Below are 13197 nucleotides of genomic sequence, written 5' to 3'. Positions count from 1 at the left end.
CATCTCCCCTGGAGATTCTAACGCATGTAGAGAGAGGGTGCCCCGATGGCCCCGAGGGGCGGGCTTGGCTGCTTAGCAGGCAGGTGCCCAGGGGCTCGATAGGCCTGTTGCCGCAAGGCCTGCGTGCCTCCGGGCTGCGGCTGCGAGGCAGCGGCTTCTACTTGCCAGCAGGTGGCATGAGCTGTGTGGAAATACCCGAGCGGGGCCTCCTCCAAAGTTAACTTTCCCTCCGAGGACTACAACAATCCATCTTGTGCTGTGCGCTTCTCCCCCCCCTCCATTTTGTCAGCTGCTCGCTGTGCTGACGCAGGCTGTGAAATGGCAGGGAGGAGAGGTTTGGCAGCGAGTCCACCCAGGTGTGCCGCAGGCACAGTGGCTCCTCTGCGGTGGCCCTCGAGCAGGGCCAAGGCAGACCTTCAGCATTCTGGCCCACCTTAAGCTACTGCTGAAATTTGGGGATAAATCTCCCCTATTTTCGCTTATCCTCGGAGTTACATGTTTCTTCTATGTGGATATCTTACATAAGATAGGTGCCCACATGCCAGATAAGCACAAAATACATTACTGTGTACATCCATTACAGAAGTGTTTTTTTTCCCGCCCTTACAGTGTTGCCCTTTGCAGAACCTTGAAGGTTACTTCAGCCCTTAAAGGGGCTAAGCTTCCCTCCTTGGTTAAACTTAACTCTTCACTGGCAGGGTCTTTCCAGCCTCACTCCAAATGGTGTTTTTTTCAAGCTTCACCCTAAACGCTAAGAAAGACACAGCAGCAGCTCCCTGGACTATCTGTTCCTCAGAGGAATATTCTTTTACAGCCCTTTGTATCCGTTGGCAGCTCAACTCCTTTTCCTTTCCACCAGCCCTTAAGCCTAGGCTAGGCTAAAAGGCTCATGAGATGGCTGAGGCTATATCCTCAACATTACCAGGAGAAGAACTCTTTTGACAACACCTTTTTGCCAACCCTTCTTCTCTTTAGCGAGCCCTTTTTTAGCCCCATCCCAGCTGCATATTAGTCTTTCTTGTTCTCTCAATACTAGTGCTAATCCTACCCCTAGTTTGAGCTATGAGCCAAGCATGATTGAGAAACACAGTATTCTTCATAAAGAAACTCTTTCGACAGCTCTGTGTTTGCTTTGGGAGCCCCTTTCCAGCCCCGCTTTGGCTCTGTAATTTCTTTCACCCTTAACACTACATATGAACATGGTTCCTCACAGCCAAAAAAACAGGCTGTGAGAGCTTTGAGCAGAACCAAAGACAACAACAAAAAGTTATTGAGTATAGAATTAGGTACAGAAATAAGATGAGAGTTACAGATACAATTTTGAGATTGTGAGATTAGCCTTTGTGTATCTTGGAGCCTGCTTGTTTAATTTGTAAGAAATACAATGAACTGCTAGTTTGCAAAATGAAGAGAGATTATATGTGGAACAGGTCTGAAAGTGTACCAGCACATAGGATCTAGAAGAAGAATTTGAGAAGAATAAAGCAGAAGAATGGATGAGAGAAAAGTGGAAATTCCATCAAAGGAGGCCACATCCAGTGGGATTCAGGGTCTGATTCTTACTTACTCTAAAGCTTGTTTGCTTTTCTGTGGAAAGAATGAAAAACCCAAAACTTTAAAGCCTATTGCCCCGAGGTCTCCTACGTGGAAGAAGAAATGCCAATTTCAGGCCACAAATACGTTGTTTATTTGGAGAGTTGCAGTGTTTATTTCAGAGTCTGTAACACTCTGTAATTGTTAGGTACTAAAGGATTCATTATAATAATTAATATTTAAATTTATAATTCGGTTATTAATAGCCATAATTTATGCAAGAAATCAAACTTATCTCTTTTACTACAGCATGTAATCATGTAAAAAAAATACCTCCTGGGACTTTCAAATACGATTGTGAATCCATCTCTGCCCCAAATTGTTTCTTAAATAGATAGTTCTGCCAGAAGCAACCCAAATCCACACAGGGCCCACACTGCAGGAAATTCAGCTGTTGAAGCTTTTTCACAGAAACTTGCCTGCAAGCGGATACTCCTTTTCTGCTGGATGGTCAACATATGTAACAGTGAATCGATGAATGAGTGGGAAAGCAGTGGCCTCTTACAACAAGTCCCAAACCATCTAAGAGTTTTTCAGTTAAAGCCAGCCAGCGGGTTGGATCCTATCTGCAGGCACTAGTGTAACATGACTTTCTCTCAGATGGGAAGGCAATAGCTTCAGTCACTGTGCCACCTGGTATTGCTGCAGAGCAAAGCAGCTGGCTATGCTTTCGCAGTAGTTCAAGCTCATGGTGACAGAAACATGGATAACAGCATGACAGGCTCATTGGTGAGATGGCTGCCAAATACACACATAAAAATTTGCTTCATAACTCTAATGCACTATTCCTACACGGAATTGTGTTCAAACGCACTGGATCTGGGGCAAGTCAGAGGCGGCTATCCTTTCTCTCTGCTCAGCACTGGTGAGGCCACACCTGGAATACTGTGTCCGATGTTGGGCTCCTCTGTACAAGAAAGATACGGGCATACTGGAGAGAGTCCAGCAAAGGGCCACGGGAGGTGATAAATGTGACTGGTAACATCTTTTACATGAGGACAGGCTGAGACAAGTGGGACTGTTCAGTCCGGAGAAGAGGGGTGTTGGGGGATTTACAAATGTGTATAAATACCTGATGGCATGGAGTAAAGGAGTAGGAGCCAGACTCTTCCTCAGTGATTTCCTGTGGCAGGACAAGAGGCAATAGACATAAACTGAAATAGAAGGCATTTTGTTTAAACATAAGATTTTTTTTTCAAAAGTTGTACACCGTCCTGAGCAACCCACTTGTGCAGGGGGGTTGGCCTAGATAATCTGCAGAAGTCCCAGCCAACTTCAGCTATTCTGTAGGTCTATGAAGGATTAACATAATAATGATTCCTGATGGATCTGAAGCCCTTGTGATTTTTCAGGACTGATACGCACCAATAAGAACGGTTTGGAAAACAGTAGTGATATGTAAAAAACTAGTGATGTTTCCAAAGAAAGAAAAATACCAAAAAAGAAAAAATACAGAGATACTGTTTTGTGAAAATAGGTGAAAAATTCTGCAGAAATAAAAACAATATAAACAGGGAAACTTGCACTGATACAAACATTTCCCACAGTTTGAATAGGCCATTTTTTTTACCTGCAGTGTGTTTTGCACGTGCAGGAAATGCCATAATTTTCTAGGCAGGATCAAATACAGTTTGATATTAAAGGGTTAATGTGGAATTAGAAATTCTGCAGTATCAGAAAATAGCATTGTGAAGGGACATAAGTATCCCAGAGGGATGTGTAAAGTTGGCATGGCAGGCGTCCAAGCCTGTCTGCTGGGCAGAAGCTAGGCTTCCAAGTGTGAAATCTCCCGTAAGCGACTGCAGCCAGTGCATAAGGGATGGTGGTCTCTGGCAGCTGTGCCCAAGGGAGAAAGCTGATCTGAGTGCCTGACTCCCAGAGAGGCTAGTCCAAGCTCACCCCTGCCTCAAGTCTTGCGTGAGAAACAACAGACATTCTAAAACAGTAAAGTCAGTCTGTTCTGAGAGATAAATACTTTCTCGTGGGATTTTGTTGTCTTGCCATGAAAGCAAGGATTACGAGTAATGCAGTCATCTTTCAGGAGATACCATGGGATGTGTTTTCAGCCATGTGCTATGCCTTGCCAGCTACCTGAAAGGGGACAGTAAAAAACTGATGTTTAGCCCAGTGCAATCCTGGAAAGTTGCATGAACCACAAGAAGCTCATTATTGTGTTAATAAATGTATGGTCAGTGTCAACTCTGAAGCTTTTCGCTTTTAACTCCTCAGCTCTGGCATCTTCCTGCAGAAAAAGATGTCTCTGTCAGTTGTTCACATAGCTGTGTTGATCAGCAGAAAATAAATAAATCTGTGGTTAGCACAATTTCTCCTTAGAGTAAACTTTGCCATAGCAGTTTTGCAAATTAGAGTTGAAGAAAAATATTTTGAAGGTTTTCTGGCTGTGCTGACTCTAGCACTTGAGTTATCTCTCCCAGCAGATTACAGGGAACTTTTGGACTTCATCTGTTCCTGCTACTCATGTGACAAACATATTCATTAAGCATCATGTTTGTATTTCAGATTAGGTATTATAAAACAGTGCAGCGTGGAGGGAATTTGGGGAGACAGTACTGATGTTTTTCTCAAAGCCTGGCAAGAAAAAAAATGCCGTTAAACAGAATATTACCTTACCATGGAAGAACATAGCTCCTTCCATGCAGGAATTTGAGCAGTGATAGGCTGGGATAAGCCAAAAGTGAAGCAGTGTCAATAGTTTCTACAGGTGTGCGAATTTTGGGGGTCTTGGTTTATTCAGCTGCTTCTCAACATTTCAGACAGTTGCTTCATTACAGAAATACTGAACTGTGCTGACAGTGAGGTTAGTGTCTTCACACGTTCCTGTTGCAAAGTTCGCACCTCATTAGTTTTAAAAAGCATTGTAATTAAATTTGGTCTGTAGCTTCTGTATTTTGAGAACTTGAATGTATATTTACATTAAGCAAAAGTAATTTCCATGTAGTAATATTTCATTCTAGAATTGGAGAAAAAGTTTGTGTTTGTAAGGAAATTCCCTATGCACTGTCATAACAAGCATCAGCTATAAGGAATTTTGTAGGTTTAGTAATGTCTTCTGGGTTGTTCAAGAGATAGCTGGATTTTTGTGTGTTTAAAAAAAGGTGTTTAGAACACAGCAAAACCAGCCTTATATAGTTACTGGAGACATTTTTAAAAACGAATTGATATATACATTTGTGTAAAAAAATAATTTCAGAATAGAAAACAAGATACATGTTTGCAACCTCTGGAACAGCCTGGAAAACACTTTCGTTTTAAATATATATTTTCATCTTGCTAGAAGTGTTCTGCCTTGTCAGTTCTTTTCAGGAAAAATAGTGCAATGAGTATACTCTGCAAACTTCAGACTTAACTAAGGAAAAGGTCTTCCAGCAGAATTTATGGAAAAATGCACATCTTAGAGTGGCTTTATGGGAGGAACTGGTTCTGTTGGGTTTTTTTTGTTTTGTTTTTCCAGTCAGTAAAACGTTTTCCTTCCTGTCATACTAAAGAAAGTAGAATCATATCAGGCTGGTGGTGATAAAGAAGTTCCATTCTTCAAAGGCCTAAGGGGGGCAGGGGGGACGGGACAGGACCTAAATGGACAGATCTACCTAGAATTTCCTGCATCCGTTTTCTGATTGCTCGTAGTTAGGCCCCATTTTGTATAAATTACTTTGTTTTTATATTACCTGAGAGGAAGTGCCACCCAGGTTGTATTTGAACATTTTTTGCAGGCTGGATCCCAATGGCCATACCAGTAATCCTGATGAGTTCTGGTGTAATCCGCATCTGCTTCCTTAGGGAAGAGGTAGAGCTACCTTTGCTACAGCCGTATGAGCCTTCCTGGACCTAGCACAGCCATTTCCTTCCTTACTCTGGGTCTTTCCCTCGTCGCAGCAAGTGTCCAGGCCTTTTCTTGCTACTTCTGATATTGCCCCAGGCTTTCCCCTGGTCACAGTTCTGACACTCTTCAGTCTGCTTCCAAGCCTGTGATGTTTTATTCTTGCTTTCTCCCTAACCTTCATCAGTCCCTCACCCCTTCTATTCCCTCTTCCATACCAGGTGCAAAATGGGATCAACTCTTGGTTGAAGGCAGTTGCAATATCTCCCTTTATTTTCTTAACAAGAAGTTCACTTTTTTTTTCTTTCAGATATTTAACAAGGATTTTGATACTAAAGAGCATTTTCTTTCAAAACATACTGTGAGATCCATTGTGTCTTAGTCTGTAGCTATTTAAAGAAATCTTTTTGTCCTTCCAAATGTTAATGCAAAACTCTATCAACTACTAAAATAAACTTCAAAACCTGAAAGTTTGAAATCAAGTCTTGCATTTTCCATTAATTACATATTTTACATCTCATTTGAAAAATGAGGGTTAAGAGTATTCATTTATATTCTTGAATTTAATCAAGGTTAAAATACATGAGGATATATAAACTTGGATGTCAAATGCCCAGTGCAGTAAATCGCTTAAGCTTGTCAGCAGCTATGATACTACTTGGAACAGCACTCTAATGTATTTAACTCAAAGCATGTGGTCAGAACTGTTGCTTTAGTTACTTGGCAGTAGTGCTTTGGTTACTCAAGTGCTCAGAGATAAATGAGGATGAGTGCTTTGGTGAACAAGGACCTGACATTGTATGGTTATAAATGAATACATAAGAAAGAACACATTTTGTCTGCTGAAGATTCTATTTGAATAAACTGTACATAAAAAGACATTTATTTTTCTGGATCCACGTTTTAGAGTCTATAGCATGAATTATTTATCTACATCAGACAATAAAGCCGAAACAGTTTACAAATATGTTTCAAGGAAAGGGTGAAATCTACAGTTACACCATGATACTGCTCAACCTCCAAGAAATTGCTATTCATTTTGCTTAAATACAAAAAATACTAATTTTGCTAAATGCCTAGGAACTCTATACTGCAACAAAAAAGCGACCCAGGGGCTTTTCTGAAATCACTGTGCTTTCTAATAACTTCTAACATGCAGGGCACTGCTCTTCCGAAACTTCTAGAAAAACCAACAAACCTAAAACCCAGCAACCAGCCGTCTGATAGTCAGAGAGCTTTGATTTAAAGTGATTGGTTTCTACCTGGATGAAGTGAAATTTTCATCTTGGGAAGTTTATTAGTACACTAAAAGATGCAAATTAATTCATAATTCTTTCTGCTCATTCTCTTGGGAACAATTACACAAGGAAATTATTAATTATTAATGTACAGGAAAACAGTAAAAAATTGCAAAGGGCAACAGAGGTGTAGAATATATGAAAACATCTAGACCTAGCTAATAGCAGAACTCAGTTATAATAGTAACAGTTCATAAACCAATTTTAATTTTTCTTTATTTGTAAACTGATAGCAGCCACATGGTGCAGACAAGGAATCAAAGACACTGGCAAAATGAGTTTACAGTCAAAGGCCCTGTTCTCAGTGAAGTGCTGTGGAAACACTGTGAAGGGTTAAATGCATGCTACCAGGACCTGTAGAGATCACAGCCAAACATAAGACTTCAATCAGTTCACTAGTTTCGGTGTCTCTGATGTATACCATTCCATGAGGATTGCATACAAGACTTACCATTTCAATGTAAGGCTCTGCACGCTGATAAATAAGTCAAATATTTTCATCTGGATAATGAACCCCCCACCAGGATCCAGTTAATATTTGATGAAAAAACAGCAAACACATTTGCTTTTTAGGCTTCTTTGATGCACATACTTTATTCCTTTTAATTAAGATGTTAAAGAACCACTTTCCATTTTTCTTTCTGTAATTTACCTGGCATGCTTCTAGTGTTACGTATCTATGCAAATTTCAATATTTTTACAATCATAACACAGGCTATCACCAGGATGTCTGTAATTGCTCTTGGTTATCTGCTTCCAGCGCTCGTTGACAGTCAGTGGCTATCAATAAAAAGACTGAGAGGAAACATTGTCAAAATACTGTAGAACAAACATCACTACTGAGGGAAGTTTGCCCATAACACAGACATTATCCTGTCTTAAAGAACTTGACCTTTTTAAACTTCAGGCACAGCCACATAAATGTAATGCACATAGGTTAAGCCTCTGTCAACCATACCTGTTTTCCTTGAGGTCTCCACGCTGAAGGGCTGATCGTAGCTTAGTACACTCGGGCAAGACAATAAACAGGGATGCCACCTGAACTGATACCAAGTGAGGATATTCAGGAATAAGATAACTCACATTAGACTTACTATTTCTCTGCAAACTCAAAGGAGAACTGTTTACAACTGAAAAACGTTTAAATTTGAAAACATAAGATGCGCTACAAATACCTCACTCGGTTTTCGAAATAGCGTAAGAACAGAAATAATAAAAACCCTTAATAACATGGATTGACAAAATGTTTAAAAAATTGTACTGTTGACAATATGGGTCAAATTCCTGTTCTGTCCTGCTCTTGCAGCTGCCTGACTGGATGAATGTATTTCTTTTTGCCAAGCTAAAATAGACAGTTTGCTTCCAGAGGAGCAATTTGATCTCACAGTTCAGTTGAGGCTGCTGAGAGGAATTAAGGATTATTACCTATCTAATACCATCATTCTGTATATTTAAAAGAACATATGGATTTACTGGAAAGGAGTAGACACTTTATGCATAATTAACATTTCTATGCAACTCAGATTTCACTAGAGTCTTAGCTAGTTCGTTCTCTGCTGGTTTCTGTTAAGAGACCAAACCGTCACGATTTGGTGAGAGAGATGCCAAGGAATCAGATGAACATTTCTGGGTGAGAATACTGACAAAGGGCCATTATAGTTAAATAGTGCAAATTTAACTATGTGAAAATGCAAGCAGAAGTTCTTTTTGCTGAGGGCAGGAGAATAGCAGTTATTTTTCATGTCAAGTTTATTTTTGCCTTTAATCTGCCCACCCAAACCAACAAAAGAAAACTTCAGAGGAAGGATAGGCTACATGAAAAGGTCTGTGATATTCTGTGGGCGATAAGAGGGTGAAGCCAGAACAGGCATTTTATAACAAAAACTTTAATTCTGTAAGAGTTTGTTTCAGGCTTTTAAATGTGAAACTGATGGCATCACGTTGATTCCAAAGGGTCACCTGCCTATATGAGAAAGCTCTGATTTAGCTTAACTTGGGATGGCATTTCTGTAACTTCAAGGACAAAATGGACAGAGATATTCAGTCACCATTGAAGTGATTTCTTACAAGGCTAGCACCAAGGTTCAGTGGCTGAGATCCCTCAGCTGTTGCTGCTGTTACACGTGTCTTTGCAGCAAACCAACAATGTCAGCCTGTCATAAATGTGAGTGCCAGATCCCTTTTTTTTTTTTTATCTTTGTGAAGTGCACAGTCTTAAAGGATCAGTGTAAAGCCCTGGAGAAAACAATAGTCAAGGTAAATATCATCCTTGTTCTCGAGAGATTACTTTAGTAGCTGTTCTAATTAATCATGAGCATTCCTTATCTATACAGACAACAGACAGAAGTGTCATGTAATTCCTTTCAGAAGGAGTGTCTCTCTTTCAGACACCCGCATAGAGGCCTGAGTTAACAGAGTAAGTCATCAGGCTGCAGCTAAAACCAGTGAGAGCTCGTCTAAATACCAGGCTCTGGGTTTGGTTACTCTCTTTCTGTGATTTGGCCCTTAGCATTATAGTAATTCAGAAACCAGCTGCTGATTACTACTAAAGCAAAATCTGTGATAGAAATGTGTGAAACTGTGGGACACTGAAGGAAATCACTTTGAAAATGCAGCAAGGCCTCATTGATCCAGCAAATTCACTTAGGCCACTGAAGCGTTCCCATCCCCATTATCAAAGCATTGCACATCTACCAGAGGTGGCCAGGCGAGACATAGCTCAGGTGGTGCAGTTTCCTTCGCAGTAACCGGAAAGCAGTTGGACTGGAATTTTGAATCTCAGCATGGAAAATAATTTTGTTGTCTTTGAAATGGGTGTTGTTTCACTTGTGGTCATAAATGAGAATGAGTGGTGAGCAACCACCTTAGTTTAGATTTAATTTATAGGAAGTCTCGCTTATTGCTAAATGATGGAGAACAGTAATAATCTGTTACAGTTAATTTACTACTGCATAAGGAAAAATGTGCTAAGAGCAGCACACTTGTTAAATTAAAGCTCACTTAATGATTACACAGCACTTGAGAATAACATCCAGTTAAAGAGTAAGCAGTAAATTGATGTTTTCTTTAGAATCGTTCATTTGGGGAAAATTTGGGGATTTCTTCTTGTGGTGAATATTGCAGTACTTACTATTGTTGATACAACTTCCAAGAGAAGGCTACTTGGGTCTAGTTCTCCACCCCATTACAGTAGATTGAGCTGAAGTCAGCACTTTCATCTTGCTATATCTCTCCTACAAGAAACTGAAAAAAAATCAAATTAAATACTGCTCTGAATACTACATAGCATTTCGACTTTTTGCTACTTTTTTTTCTCATCACCACAATATCTGAAAATGTGATTTATTAAACAATAGTAATAGCAAAATCTGAAGCCTCAGATAAAAGCTAGTGTTTGCCTCTATGGGATGAGGATTTCAGCTGAATCAGTTAATTTTTGGGTAGGGAGTAACCTTGTTAATCCTAGAGTGGTGATCAGAATGGTAAGGATAAGTAAATAGTAAAGAGATGGTACTGTAACCCCTTTTCTAATGGAAAGGTGTTGTCCAAGGGTTAGACTTTGGCATGTTCATCAAGAAGCTGAGAGATGATCTGTCTGATCTCTTCTCAGAGATCATCAGTATAAACCACTTTTGCCTTCATTCTCATCCTTCAGCCTGGGTTTTCACTTTTGTTCAAAGGTATTTCTGACCCAAACATACTAAGAAAAAGGGCATTGAGGCTAGATGATCCCTAATTTAAAAATTATAAATTCTAAAATATTTCTGTTGCATAGCTTGATACATAGGAAAAAATGTTTTGAGATGAATCACAGAATTGACTGCAAAAGTTACATTTAAAACCAACCCAGTCAGTCATAAGTATGAAAATACCTGAACCATCATTTCTCTTCTTTTCCATAATGTACCTGTTGAATAAAATGTTGCATTTTTGCATTGAGTACTTTTGTGACAGAAGTTGATGTAAAAATACAAAAATCCGAATGTGAAAAATCTACATACCAATTTTAGATCAGGTTTAGATCACCATCTTTTCATATGGGAGCTTTATAAAAGTATTGCTTCAGTAGTTAAGGGGCCACCGCACGTACTTGCATGACTGGATGATGATGGTTCAAAGCTTGATCGATCCCCTCTGTATGTCTTTGACAGAACCTGCTGTGCTTTAGCTTTGTGCTAAAACAAGGACAGAAGTTACCAAAGGAACCCAAAGAAACTGGAAGCTGCTAAAAATCAAGGACAACTAGTTATATGTGCTTCCTATGGTTGCCTCTGTCTCACTGTGTGCTACAGGAAAGTTGTGGATTTGGTGATTCTTCATGAACAGAAATAGCTGATTATAAAAACAAACCCAATGAAATATTTAGTAATAAAATGGTCAAGTCACTAAATAATGCATTCAACTGGCTCCAGTGGTTGACCTTTGCAAAATTCCTTGGAGGTGAAGTACAAACTATTATTTTTTTGGATTATGTATTCATGGGGAAACACTGCCATGAGAACTCCACATTTCACAATGAAAGCAGCTCGTTTTTTAGCTTTAATTATGCATATTCTATAGTAGGTGGCCTTCTTCCTTCTTAGTAGGTACTGAATCAGTACCCTGGCATAGTGCTGATGGACACTGTGCTACCTGAGGTGCCGTCTTTCAGAAGAGAGGCTGAAAGCAAGGTCTCCTGTCTCTGTGACTGTGAAGGCCCTTCTGGCGTTTCTCCCCCTCTGTGTTTTTTAATAATAAAGGTGTTAGCAGCAGTGCCTTGGCCGCAGTCCAAGCTGGGTAATTACATTCTGTCCCCCTAAATTTTGCTTTGTGCAGTTTTAATTTAATATGGTGCTCTTCTTCTCTTCGTGGCCCAAGTTGTTTTGTGTCATTGCTTGGCACTATTAAATAACCTCCATATTTCCCCTGGGACAGCTGCAGTTAAGCTGTGGGTAAGGCAAAGCCTTCACTTGAAATCCGTGAACCATTCCCAGAGAAGGAAACACAAGCTCACTTGCAATTATTCCACGCCAGTATTTACCTGGACAAACTCCAGCTTTTCTGCTCCCCTCCAGTAGTTGACTTTAATTTGGAATTTAACTTCCCAAATGAAAACAGAAGCTGTAGGGAACACTGTCACTTCTCAGGAGGTCACAAGGCTTATACCTGGGAGGACTTTTTTGGCAAGAAAAGTAGTTTTATCCGCTGTTCAAGAACATAAGCTGCTACAAGCAGCCTTCTTCTACAAGAACATGTGCTATTTAGCCATGGACTGCAGAGGAATGTTGGGACAGAGTTACCCTGTCCCAGCTGGGTGTCTCATCCCTCCTGGAGGGTCAGTGTCTCCTCCCAAGGGCAGTTGAATGGGGTCATGAGCTCACTCTTGCTCATCCCTCGGTGTTCATCTAATACACACAGGTCTACCCATCCAGCAGACAAATTCAGACAGGCTGTGCACAAGGCTAGAAATGAAGCTAATGCCAGTGCATTTCTGCATTTCAGTTTACAAAGTGACCTTCCAGATGGTCTTAATTGTACCTAAATTCAACATGTTATGATTCTATGATTATGTATTGCAGTTTAGTATTATGATTCTGAGAAGATGCAGGAGCAGCACTGAGAGGAGTAACTGGAACCAGGAGAACCAGTCTGCTTCTGGCATCACATGGAGAGGGGAAGGTCCTTCTTGAAGTGGTTTGAGAGGGGCAGCGGCAGTGGTCATGGCAGAGCTGTTTGGTTTACGCTTGTGGCAAGGAGACTAGCTAGAGCTCCAGGGCAGATGCTTCATGTGCTATTGCCCATGCTTCTCTCAGTGCATACTGAATACTTCTAGAAAGTGCTGTATTTGGAAGTAAAAGCATCTACAAGACATCTACACTAGACAGTATTAATCCAGAGAAGCAAAAGCCTTGAATCAAACAGTTTTTCATTGGCATGAAGCCCTTTTTACATAGACACCGCTGCTCAGGACTGAAGTTACTAGTTGAACATCACTGTCGTGAGTTTTTCCAGTTTTTTATGCTTTTAGATGTGGGGAGGGATTGTGTTACAGAGCACAAATCCTTCTGAGGTTGTGGAAATCAAGGTGTAAATCAATCCTGAGGGCCTTCATCAGCTTGACTGAAAAGCAGGTTAGACCTTATTGTCCTTTTTAAAAAAATCATGAAGTCTTAACTTGAAAATAAAATTGGGATCAAAATTCTACTGTTACAATTCAGCAAGACTCCACCAATTTTTCAATTTACTGTATTTGAGTAATCTTAACTACATATTACAGCACTTGGCTTTAAAACTTGCCAGAACTTCAGGCTTTGAGGTTTTTCATACTGACAGTATTGTTGCTCTTGCCTCCATTTTTTTATTTTTTAAATACAGTATGCTTTTATTGTTTAATTTAAAGCGAATCAACCTTTCTACTGCTCTCCAAAGTCATTTTGCATGTAAAACCAACAATTTGGACACCAAATCACCGCCATCTGCTTAGTTATA

Source organism: Lathamus discolor, chromosome 3 (genome assembly GCF_037157495.1).
Source record: "Lathamus discolor isolate bLatDis1 chromosome 3, bLatDis1.hap1, whole genome shotgun sequence".
NCBI lineage: Eukaryota > Metazoa > Chordata > Aves > Psittaciformes > Psittacidae > Lathamus > Lathamus discolor.
The sequence above is the reverse complement of the archived record's forward strand: the minus strand, read 5'-3'. Positions refer to the sequence as shown.